This window comes from Budorcas taxicolor, chromosome 22 (assembly GCF_023091745.1).
Source record: "Budorcas taxicolor isolate Tak-1 chromosome 22, Takin1.1, whole genome shotgun sequence".
NCBI classification, from domain to species: domain Eukaryota; kingdom Metazoa; phylum Chordata; class Mammalia; order Artiodactyla; family Bovidae; genus Budorcas; species Budorcas taxicolor.
Genome location: NC_068931.1, coordinates 62,590,834 through 62,604,088, shown reverse-complemented (window position 1 = coordinate 62,604,088; position 13,255 = coordinate 62,590,834).

The following is a 13,255-nucleotide window of genomic DNA, read 5'->3' as shown; positions in this document are numbered from 1 at the left end:
CCTCAAACCCTCCCAGACCAAGCCCTCATTCTGCTTATCCACAAGGGAAAAAATATAGGAAGAGCATCTTCCTTCTACCAGCAGAAGTCCAGGTGAGAGCTCTTCTTGAGTGACAGACGTTTGGTTGTCAGTTCTGTTCCTAGACTCTAATTTTCTTTTTTGGGTGGTGGGTGAGGGGCTTTTTAAAAAACTAAAATATATGTGATATAAAACATCGTGTAAATTTGACATGTGCATTTTACCTTCATACATTTATGTATTGAAATATATTTGCCATGATAGCAAAATTAATACCTCTATTATATTCTATAACTATCTTTCATTTTTTATTAATTTGTTTATTTTTAAATGGAGAATAATTGCCTTACAATGTAGTACTGGCTTCTGCCATTCATCAACATGAATCAGCCATGGGGGGGTGTGTGTGTGTGTGTATGTGTGTGTGTGTATCTCCCCTCCCTATTGAGCCTCCCTCCTGCCTCCCACCCTGTCCCAATCCTGTAGGTTATCACAGAGTTTGAGCAGGGTTTGAGCTCCCTGCAGTGTAGAGCAAGTTCCCAGCGGCCGCCTACTCTACCCATGTTCATTCCGGGCGCCTCTCTCGGTTCATCCCACCCTCTCTCACCCCCGCCACGTCCACAGGTCTGTTCCCTATGTCTGCATCTAATTTTAAGTTGCCATGGCAGATCTCTTCCTTGACTTATGCCAGCTTCCTGATTCCATAGAGAAGCCAAGGAAATCAGGCAGGCCCTCCCCTCACAGAGATGAGCCAGCATGCGTGGGTGTGCAGGAGCTAGCTTGTATCTTCTGCAAAAGTCAATCGTCAAACCCTTAGGAGCCTAAACTCACCCCTGGTGCAGGAATTTACACCACAGGAATCAGCAAATGTTAATACGAGGGCTTCCCCTACACCCCAGGAGCCAGCACACTGTCGCTCCTGCACCTCCCACCCTATAAATTTACGTACCCTCAACCTGAACCCTCTTTTCCTGTCATGGGAAAATGTCCTTTTCCTCCTAGGAAAAATTCCTCACCTATACTTCAGACTCTTGCTCCTCAAAACTGGTCTATGACCAACAGCATCTGCATCATTGGAATCTTGTCAGAAATGCAAAATCTCAGGCCATAATCCCCCTGCATCAGAAGCTACATTTTAACAAGATCTCGTTAGATTAATACGCACATTAATGTTTGAGGAACACAGCTCAGGGCCATCTTTATCTTTTTCCTGTTCTTTTGTTCAATAAGTACTGGGCTCTCAACTAGCCTCTCTCTTTAGAATAAATAATAACGTTCTTATTTTTGGAACTCTCCTCTAGGCTTCATCAGAATTTGTTTATACCAGCAGTTCTACTCCTAGATGTACACTCAGTGGAAATGCAAACACATGTTCACCAAAAGTTATGCACTGGTGTTCATTTAGCACCCATTAGAACAACCCTCTGGAGAAAGAAATGGCAACCCACTCCAGAATTCCACCGACCGAGGAGCTGGGCAGGCTACAGTCCATGGGGTCACAGAGAGTTGGACATGACTGAGCGACTCTCACTCACTTACTTACCACAACCCTAAATTGGAAATGCCTCAAATGCAATCCAGTGGCTGGACTTTTATTAGCTCAGGCTACTTAGGGTTGCCAGGGGGGAGGACTGGGGAAAGGGATAGTTATGGAGATTGGGATGGACATATACACACTGCTATATTTAAAATGGATAGCCAGCAAGGGCCTATTGTAGAGTACACAGAACTCTGCACAATGGTATGTGGCAGCTGGATGGAGGGGAGTTCGGCAGAGAAGTATAAAAATCAAACACAGAAAGATGACTATAGTTAATAATACTGTGGATTAATAATATAATAATATGAAATGCTGGACATTTGCTAAGAGGGTAGATTTCAGGTGCTGTCATCAAGAAAATATATGGTAACTATGTGAGGGAAAGATATTTTAATTAGCTTCATTGCAGTAATCATTTCACTAGATATCTCAAATCCTCATCTTGTACACCTTAAATATGTACAATTTTTACTTTTTTTAAAAGATCCAAAAATAAATAAAAACAAAGCTGTCCTGAACATTTGCTAACACTTATTTTCTTATATTCCGAATTGTACAGCCATGAATTCTAAAGCAATAAATAGTCACAGTTGTCATTGACAATTGCAAGGAAAACTCTAAATATAGTCAGTGATAGAATAATACAAACACAACTCCAAGGCTTAGCAGAAATTTTCTTTCAATCCAAATAACATGACTGGAGACAGAAGACTGATTTGACCAAAGACAAATAGATCAACATAACAATTATTTTAGTATTTCTCTTTCCCATTCCAATAAGAGATATACAGGGGATATGAAATTCATTCAGAAATAAATTAAGAATCAAGACAATGTGAAATAAATTATTTTTTCCAGTCTTCACAATCTTTCCCAGCATCTTTCCCAGAGTATTACTTTAGAAAGTAACAATATGTCTGCAAAATGTTTTCCTACCTGGTTAATCTTAAAGGGCATTCCCCTGCTGGGGTCCAGCCTTGGTGGATCCAGGGTGATTCGAAGGTGGGGACAGAGTCGGCGTCCTCGGAAATAACTTACTTAATTACAGATAGAGAGGGATTAGAAAATTAGCAGAGAAAAAGAGGCTGAATAACTTGGTTTACATGGGATACCAATAAAATTCCAAGACAAGGAATTTGCACCATCTACGTTGGGCCACCGGTGCCACTTGAATATCGGAAGGTGCCCCTCCTTGGGCTCCTTCTCGGGTGGGCTTGAAAACCAGGGCAAGTAAGCAGACATGGTGAGCACCCACGCTCCAGGTGGGAATTCAGCCAGAAAAATGGGGAGCAAGAAAGAACGACATGGGGGAATCAGTCTTTCCGGAAACTGATCTGATTTCTTTATTTTGGGGTTTGCTTATATACCTTTTGTTACACATAGGGATGAATACAGAGTCACGTGGGGGTCAGCAGTCCTGACCTTTATCAAAATCAGGTACTTCACATAAATGTATAAAAAAAAAAGGTCTTAGGGGTTTTACATCATCTTCTGGCCATGAGACCTGCTTACATTTTACAACCCTTTTTTTCTGATAACCAAAAAACTTATTTTTTCCAAGGGTGTTTTTTCTTAAGCCAGGCACCACCCCTCCAAATAAAGTTGCATTCCTATAGGGTGAGGGTGTAGTGAGTTACAATCAAGAAAGGAATTTATTTAACCCAAGGTTAACATGATTAATCTTAAAGGTTAATACTTATTTCTCCTATATGCTTAAAGGTTAATACTTATTTCTCCTATATGTTAGTTATATTCATTATAAGGGCAGGGAATATGGAGATTTAGCAGCAAACGTCAGCCCAACAAATGAAAATCCTTTCACCAATGTTCCCCTTAAGATCTATTTAGTCTTAAGATAGTGATAAAGTTACATTTTTACATAGCAAGGACACAGTGATTTATAACAAAGTACAGTGATCTATTACAAAAGAGAAAATTCGTTAACTCAAAAAGTCTAGTATGGCTAACATCAAAAACTACTATATTTCCTTTACTATATTCCAAATACATTGATTAATATATTCCCAGGTGCCTAAGGATATGGAGGCCTGGCAGCAATCATTGACTCAATGAGAAGAAAAAGCCCTATGCTAATTAAGACTCTCAAAGTACTCCAAAACTCTCTGTGCTGTTTATGGTTGAGAGGTAGTAAACAATCATGTGCCTAGTGGCAGCAGTATGGATAATCCTGTCACACAAGCTAGTCTGTCAGCAGAGAGGTTTGACCTGAGACACCCTTGTCACGCCCAGGGCAGGGAATTAGCAGCAATTATTGGCACAACAAATGAAAAACCCTTCACCAATATAATTCCTAACCAACCCACTATACTGACAATTTCCAACTTCCCAAAGGAATTTTCCTTTAGTAAGTCTAAAACATCTCGTGCCTCTCAGGTTGGGAGGCTGTAAACAATCACATGTGGCCAGACGAACCTATACAGGCGGGCTAGATAACCTTCAGAGGAGTCTGTAAGCTGAAACACTCTTGTCACACCCAGGAATTTCTCCGAGAGAAATGGTGATGGAGGAGAGCCCCCTGTAAAATCAGAGGTGTAGGTGAGAGCATAAAACAGACTCTGGTTTTGGGGGTAGATGCTCGGGAACGGGGGGTTTCCTGAGGCTTGATCACGCCTCTGCGTGCGCCAAGCCTCCTTCCTCATGACCTTTGCCATGGGCGGAGTTCCTCACGCTGGCCCCCGGCATCCCCATTGTGTGCTTTCTGTCAAATTGCTCATTCCACTTGCCTTTGAAATAGGTGGCATTCACCAGAATGAGCTTAATCAGAGGACAGATTGTCCCAGCCCCCAGTGTCTCTGATATCTTACCTATAAAGAGTATGAGAGAAAGTTACAGCTATTGGGGGAGAATCAACTTTTCCTTTACAAAAGTTCTCTCAATATCGAGAAAATGCTGGAATCCTGCCTTTCTGGCCACCTGAAGACTGCTCACAGTCTGCTGAGAAACACACACACAGAAGCTGGAGGCTCACAGTCTGCTGAGAAACACACACACAGAGAAGCTGCAGGCTGTTCTCAGAACATGGGAAGCAGCAGCTATGAATAAAACAGCCCACAAAGATTCCTGTTAAACATGTAACTCCATCTTGACCTTCTGTTTGATTTTGCCTCCTCCACTAGGTGGCCTGATCATGTTTTACTCGTTTCTATGCCACCAACACCAACCAGAGGGTCTGAAACACCCTCATGGAATGATTGGGAGGCTTGAACTAGGTTATCAAAAAGTCTTGTAGGTCTTCCAGGAGTAGAATCTGTGTGTGTGTGCCTGTGCGTGCACCCACGGTGGGGTGGGAAAGGCGTGCATGCATGTGTGTGTGTATGTCTGTCTGTGTGCATGTGTGTCTGTGTGTAGGGAATTAGGGGGAAAAGTAACAAGGGATGAGTCATGAAATGTAAGCCGGAGTCAAATCAGGAAGGGCATTATATGTAACACATTAAAATTCACAGATAACTCACCTCATGAAAACTTGTTTTCTGATATCACGTGCCTGGCAATTGGCTCCCATCCTTTGCCCATCTCCTGTCCTCAAACATTTTAGCTTCTACAGAGGAAAGAAGATATAGAGAGAAGAACCCAAGCAACCGTGAAAAGTGGAGAATGATCCCCGGTGTCTTCAATATTCCCCGATTACCATATTCAAAGATCTGCCTCATATTCAAAAATGAGCATCCGTTAACCAGAAGATTCCTGGAATCACAAGTACTTATCCTAGAAAACCTAACTAGCTGAAGCACTCAGAATCATCTCCAAGGACACTGAAGCCCAGAGCAGGCGATCTGCCCTGGGTAGCACCCAATAGCATCCAGGACAAGGTTATAGTTGCAACTTACAGAATAATCCTTAGAGCTGCCAATTGGTAAGATGGCCAGACTTACCCTGATCATTTCATTAATCTTAAAACAGCATCCCACTGCTTATCGTTTAGCACAGTTGTTTGATTCTCACTTATTGAATAATGACAGGCTTTTACTGGACTAGGGAACTTTGGAATTACACGCTGCAGTAAATAGGAAATACTCAGATACAAAATCTTATTTTTTAGGGACAGATTTTAATTTTAGAAAGACTATTCTATTAGTAGTATAGAAGGACTTGGAGAGATCAGTTAGAAAACAATTAAAATAACAGTGTAGAAGATGTGAGAACCTGGACATGGGCGATGACAATGGTGATTCAGAAGAGGGGTCAAATTTAAGAGACCTCACGAGGTCAGCTCCACAGAAAGTGCCCGGCAGAGATGAGACAGGGGTTAGAGGTTGTGGTCACTGAGATGGGGATGGGGGAAGGCAGGTGTGGGTGCAGGAGGATGGACAAGTTGAAACTGACATCTGGGAGCATGAGATATCAGAAACAATCATTTTTAAAGGACACAATTCAGAGGCAATCACAAAATTCTCACTTTACAGAAGTATAAGTCTAAGCACATTTTTAAGGCAGTACAGCTCTTCTTTATTTCTGCTCTTCTGTAATTTGTTTTCTTTTCAGTTTCTTTTTCATCAGTGTGGGAGCACTACTGGCAGGAAATCACTCGTCTTTTCCCCAAAGAGTCTGCTGGCAGTTGTGAGCAGGCTCTGTGGGCCGGGCGTGCTCACTTCCCTGAGGAGGGCCTGCAAACCTCGGTGGACATCTCCACCTTCATCCAGACAAAGTGCCTGGTGATAGAAAAAAAGAACACCAGCTTATAACATGCCATCTTCTCCCTCAAAGAGCTCTTCCAAAACAAATGTCTGTGCTGAAAAGCACAAAGGATCCTGTTTTATTTCTTGTGGTTGTTGTTATTTTTTTTTAACTTTTTAATTTTAAAATCTTTAATTCTTACATGTGTTCCCAAATATGAACCCCCCTCCCACCTCCCTCCCCATAACATCTCTGTGGGTCAAGGGATCCTGTTTTAAAAGAAGTTTGGTTTGACCATCTAACACAGAGTTACTCAACCTGGAAATACAGACATTTGGGGCCACAAAGCTGGTGTCTCAGCGGTAAAGAATCCGCCTGCCAATGCAGGAGACATAGGAGACGCGGGTTTGATTCTTGCCTGGGAAATTCCATGGACAGAAATCTCAAGGTGGGGTACAGTCCATGGGGTCTCAAGAGTTGGACATGACTCAGCGACTAAGCCACCACCACGACTTTGCTGTGAGTCGGTCCTGCACACAATAGAATATTTAGCTGCATTTCTGGCTTCTGTCCACTAGATGTCAGCAGCACCTCTCGGGTATGACAACCAACTGTAAGGACCTTGTGAACTGTCCAAGGGGGTGAAAAATCGCCCCCAGGGGGGCCGACAGCCCTGCTTCAGCAGGTGTATCTATTCCAGGAAGGCAGCACGCAGTCACTCAGGAGGGAGACTGAACAGAACAAACAGATATATGGAATAACCTCTACAGTACAGGAATAAGCAGAAATAGACATGGAAATATTTCGTTAGGAATTCCACAGAAGTCCTCCAGTCTAGACTGTACTTAAATGTCAAATCAGAATTAAGGCTGTTCCCTATCTCCCAGTGATCCCAGTCCAAAGCCTCCCTCCTCCAGGGAGCTGAAAGAAGCACCCACCAGGGATTCAACTGGGGCTGGGGACAGATTCTGAGGAGGGTCCGTGCGCCCTGGTATTCATGAGAATGTGATGTGTATGTGAGAGTTTTCTGAGACACTTTCACCAGGGAGTCTACTTCCCTAAAGTAACAGCCACTGTTTCACTGGTGCCTGTGTGTGCTCACTCACTTAAGTCGTGTCTCACTCCTTGTGACCCCACGGACTGTAGCCCACCAGGCTCCTTTGTCCATGGGATTTTCCAGGCAAGAATACAGGAGTGGATTGCCATTTCCTTCTCCAGGGGATCTTCCCAACCCAGGGAGAAAACCTGGTCTCCTGCATCTCCTGAATTGGCAGGCGAATTCTTTATGCTCTGAGCTACCTGGAAAGCCCACTTCATTTGTATCTAAGGTTATATATAAACCATGTCAGATCAACCAGATTATATATTGATTGATTTTATATATATACACACACACATATATATATATTGATGTTTTTGAACTGTGGTGTTGGAGAAGACTCTTGAGAGTCCCTTGGACAGCAAGGAGATCAAACCAGTCAATCCTAAAGGAAATCAGTCCTGAGTATTCATTGGAAGGACTGATGCTGAAGTTGAAACTACAATACTTTGGCCACCTGATGTGAAGAACTGACTCATTGGAAAAGACTCTGATGCTGGGAAAGATTGAAGGCAGAGGAGAAGGGGACGACAGAGGATGAGATGGTTGGATGGCATCACCGACTCAATGGACATGAGTTTGAGTAGGCTCTGGGAGTTGGTGATGGACAGGGAAGCCTGGTGTGCTGTAGTCCATGGGATTGCAAGGAGCTGAACAAGACTGAGTGACTGAACTGAACTGATATATAAGGCTGATCTACAGATAGATAGATAAGATTCTATATAAAAAACCCCAGAAGATATAATCCCCAATTTGTGTTGCACTTTCCCCCTTATGTCTAACCTTATGCTAGAGACAATGCATTAAACAAAAAGCTTATTTACAAGATTGCGTTTCCATTTGAAAAATGGCATCAGTAAAAGTCTAAAACAGAACAAAGTTGAAACTCTTGGCTTTCTTGTGGAATAGAGTTGTAATTTCCCTTGCTTATCAAAGACGCAGCGAGTAACACCCAGTGCAGCCCGTGGACACTGGCAGGAGGTCTCGTCTCAAGCAGTCCTCCCGCCGTTTTCTGGGCTGCAGTCTCCCCACCACCGCGGTGCCCCTCCCACCTCCCGGCCTCACTGGCTTCCATCAGCCAATGTGGAGTAAGAACAGACGAGCTCTATGAGAACACAGCAGAAACCCACATACCTGGGACATCTGGGCCACCGTGTCCTCCTCGGCCCCCATTAAGACCACGGTCAGGACAAAGGAGAGGCTCAGCGGAGAGAAGAACACGTGTGGCGAGTGGTCCTCTTCACCCAACATTTTTAATAAGTTGGTGGCAAAAGTGCTGTTTGCTTCACAGAGAACATTCATTGGTGGAGGTCTGTATCAAAATCCGAACAGAAGCTCATCAACCATGCCCTCCACTAGTCACCTGCTCATTCGTGCCCCGCCTGTGGACCCTGGGTGTGGTCAGCAGAGAAGCTGCACCCTCAAACATCCGCGTCAAATCCCGGAAACCTGTGGGTGAGACTGAATTAAGGGTCGTGCAAAGGAGACAGTCACCTGGATCACCGGGCGAGCCCAGTGTAATCACACGCTTCTTATAAGGACCACAAGGGAGCTCCCTGGTGGTCCAGTAGTTAAGCTCTGCACTCCCAAGGCAGGGGGTCCAGCTTCGATCCCAGGTCAGAGAACTAGATCCCGAGTGCCAAAACTAAGACTTGGCACAGCCAAATAAATCACTATTAAAAAAAAATCAAGGCTAGAGGGTCAGAGGCAGAGAAGGAAATTAGGGTTAGGGTTAGGGTTAGAAGATGGAAGTAAAGATGAGGATGATGTGGGGGTCACATTTCAAAGAACAGCCTTTCGGAGCTGCAAAATGCAAGGAACTGGACTCTGCCCTAGAGCCTCCAGAGGGGGGGAAAAAAGTAGCTCTGCCAACCTCTTACAGATTTCTGACCTCCAGAAGTATGAGATAAATCCCCCTATTACTGATCGTTCTCCCTCAATTTGGCATCTCTGGCATAATCTTAAGCAACGTTCCCCCTCACTGGGAACACAGATGGGATATGAAGCTCAGATCTCAAGGCATCAGATGAGCACTTTGAATCAGGCACTCATTACAGATCCAGCCTTGACCTTTCCCCAGCTTAACTAAACTACAGACAAGATTCTTCCCACCTCTAATCCCTGACCTCCCTTTCCTTAAAGAACTTACTTTAGGCAATTGGTCATCTTAAGATTTTTCTTTACAGTCTCTTGTGGGTTTTGCAGAAGTGGAACCTCTGATAGAATGGAGGACAGACTGTATTCAGCATCATTTTCTCCTGGGGGCCCTGAATGCCTGCCACCTCCCTGCTCCACCCTCTACCTCTAACACATACATACATCCGAAAGTGAACTTGTTCAAAGATCATTTATGTTGAACTTTCCTTGTAAGATTCTGGAGGAAAAAAAGCAAGGTAAAAAACAAAGGCCATAATTCCTGACTGGGAGCTCCCACCCTTGGGGAGACACACAGGCATAAATGTTCAGTTTCAAGCCAGCTTTGTGCTATATACCAGGATAAACAACAAAGTACTAAGGAAGCCAACAGTAAAGCAGAAAGAATTCTCTGCAGAAGCCCAGGAGAAGGGGAGCAGTAAGCTGGTTCTCCAAGACTGGGCAGGAGCTCTGGAAGGCAGGGCCAGCAGGTGCACAGGATGGAGAGGAAGGGCCGGATCCGCGTGGGGCCTGGGAAGCACACGAGCTCAGTTTCTTAAGACAGACATGGCGCATGAGACCGGAAGGAGGCGCCCCACACACCAGGTTGAGAGTTTGGAACATGAGCTGTGATCTAGGAAGTCAGGCACTGTTTTCAAACAAATGCCTTACATGAGTTTCAGAAAAATATTGTGGCTCATGGTTTGGTGTAGAAAAAAACTGGGGACCCCTGCTACTGACCAGCACCTCCCCAACACAGTGGAAAGGTCTGCAGTAGAGAGTGGAAGACAGAACTGCCAGGCTGGGGGGCTGGTCACCCAAGCACAAGGAGGACCAAGTCCCATGCTGAGGCTCTTAGCTAATCCACCCGAAGGGTGGGACACCAACTACAGGAAGGTGTATGAATCAGCTTGGAATGGGGAAGATGCTACATTCCATTTGAGATGAGTGGAACATACCATTTCAAGGGATCCTATGGCAAAGACAGCCCAGGAGTGTTTGTCAACATAGGGACAGGCCTTGCGATGACTAGAAGCTCTAGAGCAAAAGATGGACCGCCCTCAGTCTGCACCTCATTCCAGGAACCTCCAGGTAAATGGGTGAAATTAGAATGAACAAGTGGAGGCCTAAGACAAAAAAAAAGAAAAATCCACCTCGTTCTGAGAATTTCCAATTTGTGCAGGTAGTGAGAGGAAAAGCCAAGAGACTGGGGCCCGACAACCTGGATGTCCTGGGAGAGCCGGACATGAGAGAGGGGCCAGGGACCTGGGGAGGATGGAGGGCAGGAAGGCAGCACCCCGGGCTGCCCTGGGGAGCGGGCCGTGGAGGGCAGTTCGGACCTCAAATCCCTCAGCAGAGTTAGTGGGAGCAGGAACCAGGGGGCTGGCGTATGGGGTGGGGGGGGACGGGCGGTGGTGGGATCCATTCTGTGGCTGCTGCAGAGCCCAACCTGGGAGGAAACTTTCTTTCACGCGAGAGAGAGGGCCTCGCTGGTAGCTCAGCTGGTAAAGAATCTGCCTGGGTTCTTCAACACGGGAGGCCTGGGTTGAGATCCCCCAAGATCCCTGGAGGAGGGCACGGCACCCCACTCCAGTATTCCTGCCTGGATTTCACCTGGATCTAGTGGACGAAGGAGCCTGGCGGGCTACACACAGCCGATGGGGTCTCAAGGAGCCAGGCACCGACTGAGCGACTCAGCACAGCGAAACACAGAGGAAGCGGTCCCTGAGTAAGAACAGATGAAAGGTGTTAAAGAAAAAAAAGAAAAAGAAAAAGAATGGAAGAAATGCAGAAAGAAAGAAGGGAGGGACAGAGGGAAGGAGGAGCAGAGAGAAGAATGGGGAGGAACTGGAGGGGAGGGGAGGTGGCTGGTCACACCCGATGAGCTGGACCGCAGCGGGGCCGCGCTGGTCTGGAGGTGGCCGGCACCCAGCACCTCCCGGAACTCGCCCGACGCTCCACTCCCGCCTGCATCGGGGGCCACAGACGCCCACAGACCCTCACCCCCGCCAGGGCGCCCCCGTCCTTCTCCAGCAACCACCGCCCAGGAGGGGCTCAGGCCGCGCCTTCCCTGCCCGCAAATCGCGGCGCAGTGGAGGGATCGCCCTGTGACCAGGACCGGTCCGCGCTCCTGAGCGCGGGTCTCCCAGCCTCACCCTTGGAGACTCACCTTTGAGGCCCAAACCAAGCGGGCCGGGGTCCCCAGGGTGCGTCGGGGACCGGGGCGACCCCAGCCCCGCGGCCCTCCCGCCCGGACACCGCCGGCGGTCCTTCTGGTCCCCTCGCTTCCCTGACCGCGGCTGCCTCCGGCCCCCCGCCGTCCCTGCATCTCTCCGCCTGAGCTCCAGGCTCCAGGAGGCCGCCGGGGAACCCCGAGGGCGCGGGAGCGCCCCCACACCGGGTATCTGGGAGATTCCTGCTTTCCCGCCGGCGGCGCTCTTCCAGCTCAGTGGATGGTTCGCGTCCGCCGGGCTTCTGGCGATGACTCAGAACTCCGGGAGACAGCCCGGCTTGTGCAGCGGCTGGACCGTGGACACAGGCCGAGCCTCGCGCGTGTCCCCCTGCCCCGGCCTGAGAACGGACGGACTGGCGGCGGAAGCTAGCGCCTGGGCCTCCGAGGGTGTTTGCGGAAGGCCTCTCCAGTTAGAGAATGCGAGTGCTTTCCTGTTAATTTGCCGCAGTCTTAGCTCATTTACTGGGCTTCCCAGGTGGAGCTAGTGGCATAAAGAACCTCCGTGCCAATGCAGGAGACATGAGATGTGGGTTCAATCCCTGGGTCGGGAAGATCCCCTGGAGAAGGAAACGGCAACCACTCCAGTATTCTTGCCTGGGAAATCCCAGGCACAGAGGAACCTGGAGGGCCACGACTGAAGCGACTCAGCAGGCACGCACAAGCTTGTTTAATACGCCTTGTTTAGTGCGCCTATGGAAGAGCACTTTCGAAATCCAGATTCCAGCCTGTCTAGTAGTATTTTTGGCCACTACATGAATGTCCATGTTATGTAACATGTTGTTGCTTAGTTGCTCAGTCCTGTCCGACTTTTTGTGACCCCATGGACTGTAGCCCTCCAGGCTCGTCTGTCCATGGGATTCTCCAGGCAAGAATACTGGAGTGGTTGCCATTTCCTTCTCCAGGGTATCTTCCAGACCCAGGGATTGAACTTGCATATCCTGTGTTGGTTTTCAGATTCTTTACCACCAGAGCCACCAGGGAAACCCATATGCTCTTTAATTACTATACTGCTTTTCCATTTTTTAAAAAAAAAAAATAGTTTTGTTTTCCCTGGGGGGAGAAAGGAGGTTAACAGACCATGATTATTATCTATTGTTCTAAAGTCTGTGATACTTCTAAAAAGGCAGGCTATATATATATATACATTTGCAATAAGGGAGAAAAACAAATATCATCAGCGAATATTTTAAGCCTCTTTTTTGAAAAAGTCTGATGCGTGCACACACATACATGTGTGTCCAGGATGACTGCAGTTTATTTTGCAATCATTCTTTGCACTAGCATCCACTTTGAGTCTATTTCCCCCTTGAGTTTATAAGCTCCATGACTCCAAGAGACAGGGGACCAGGGGGTTTATGTTCGGAAACATAGTCTTCATGCCCTAAATATCAACTGATACAGCATAGATGTCTAGTAACCATTTTTTAAATGAATGACTGCCTAAATGCATCTTCAGTTCTGTTCAGTTCAGTCTCTCAATCGTGTCCGACTCTGCGACCCCATGAATCGCAGCACGCTGGGCCTCCCTGTCCATAACCAACTCCCAGAGTTCACCCAAACTCATGTCCATCAAGTCAATGATGCCATCCAGCCATCT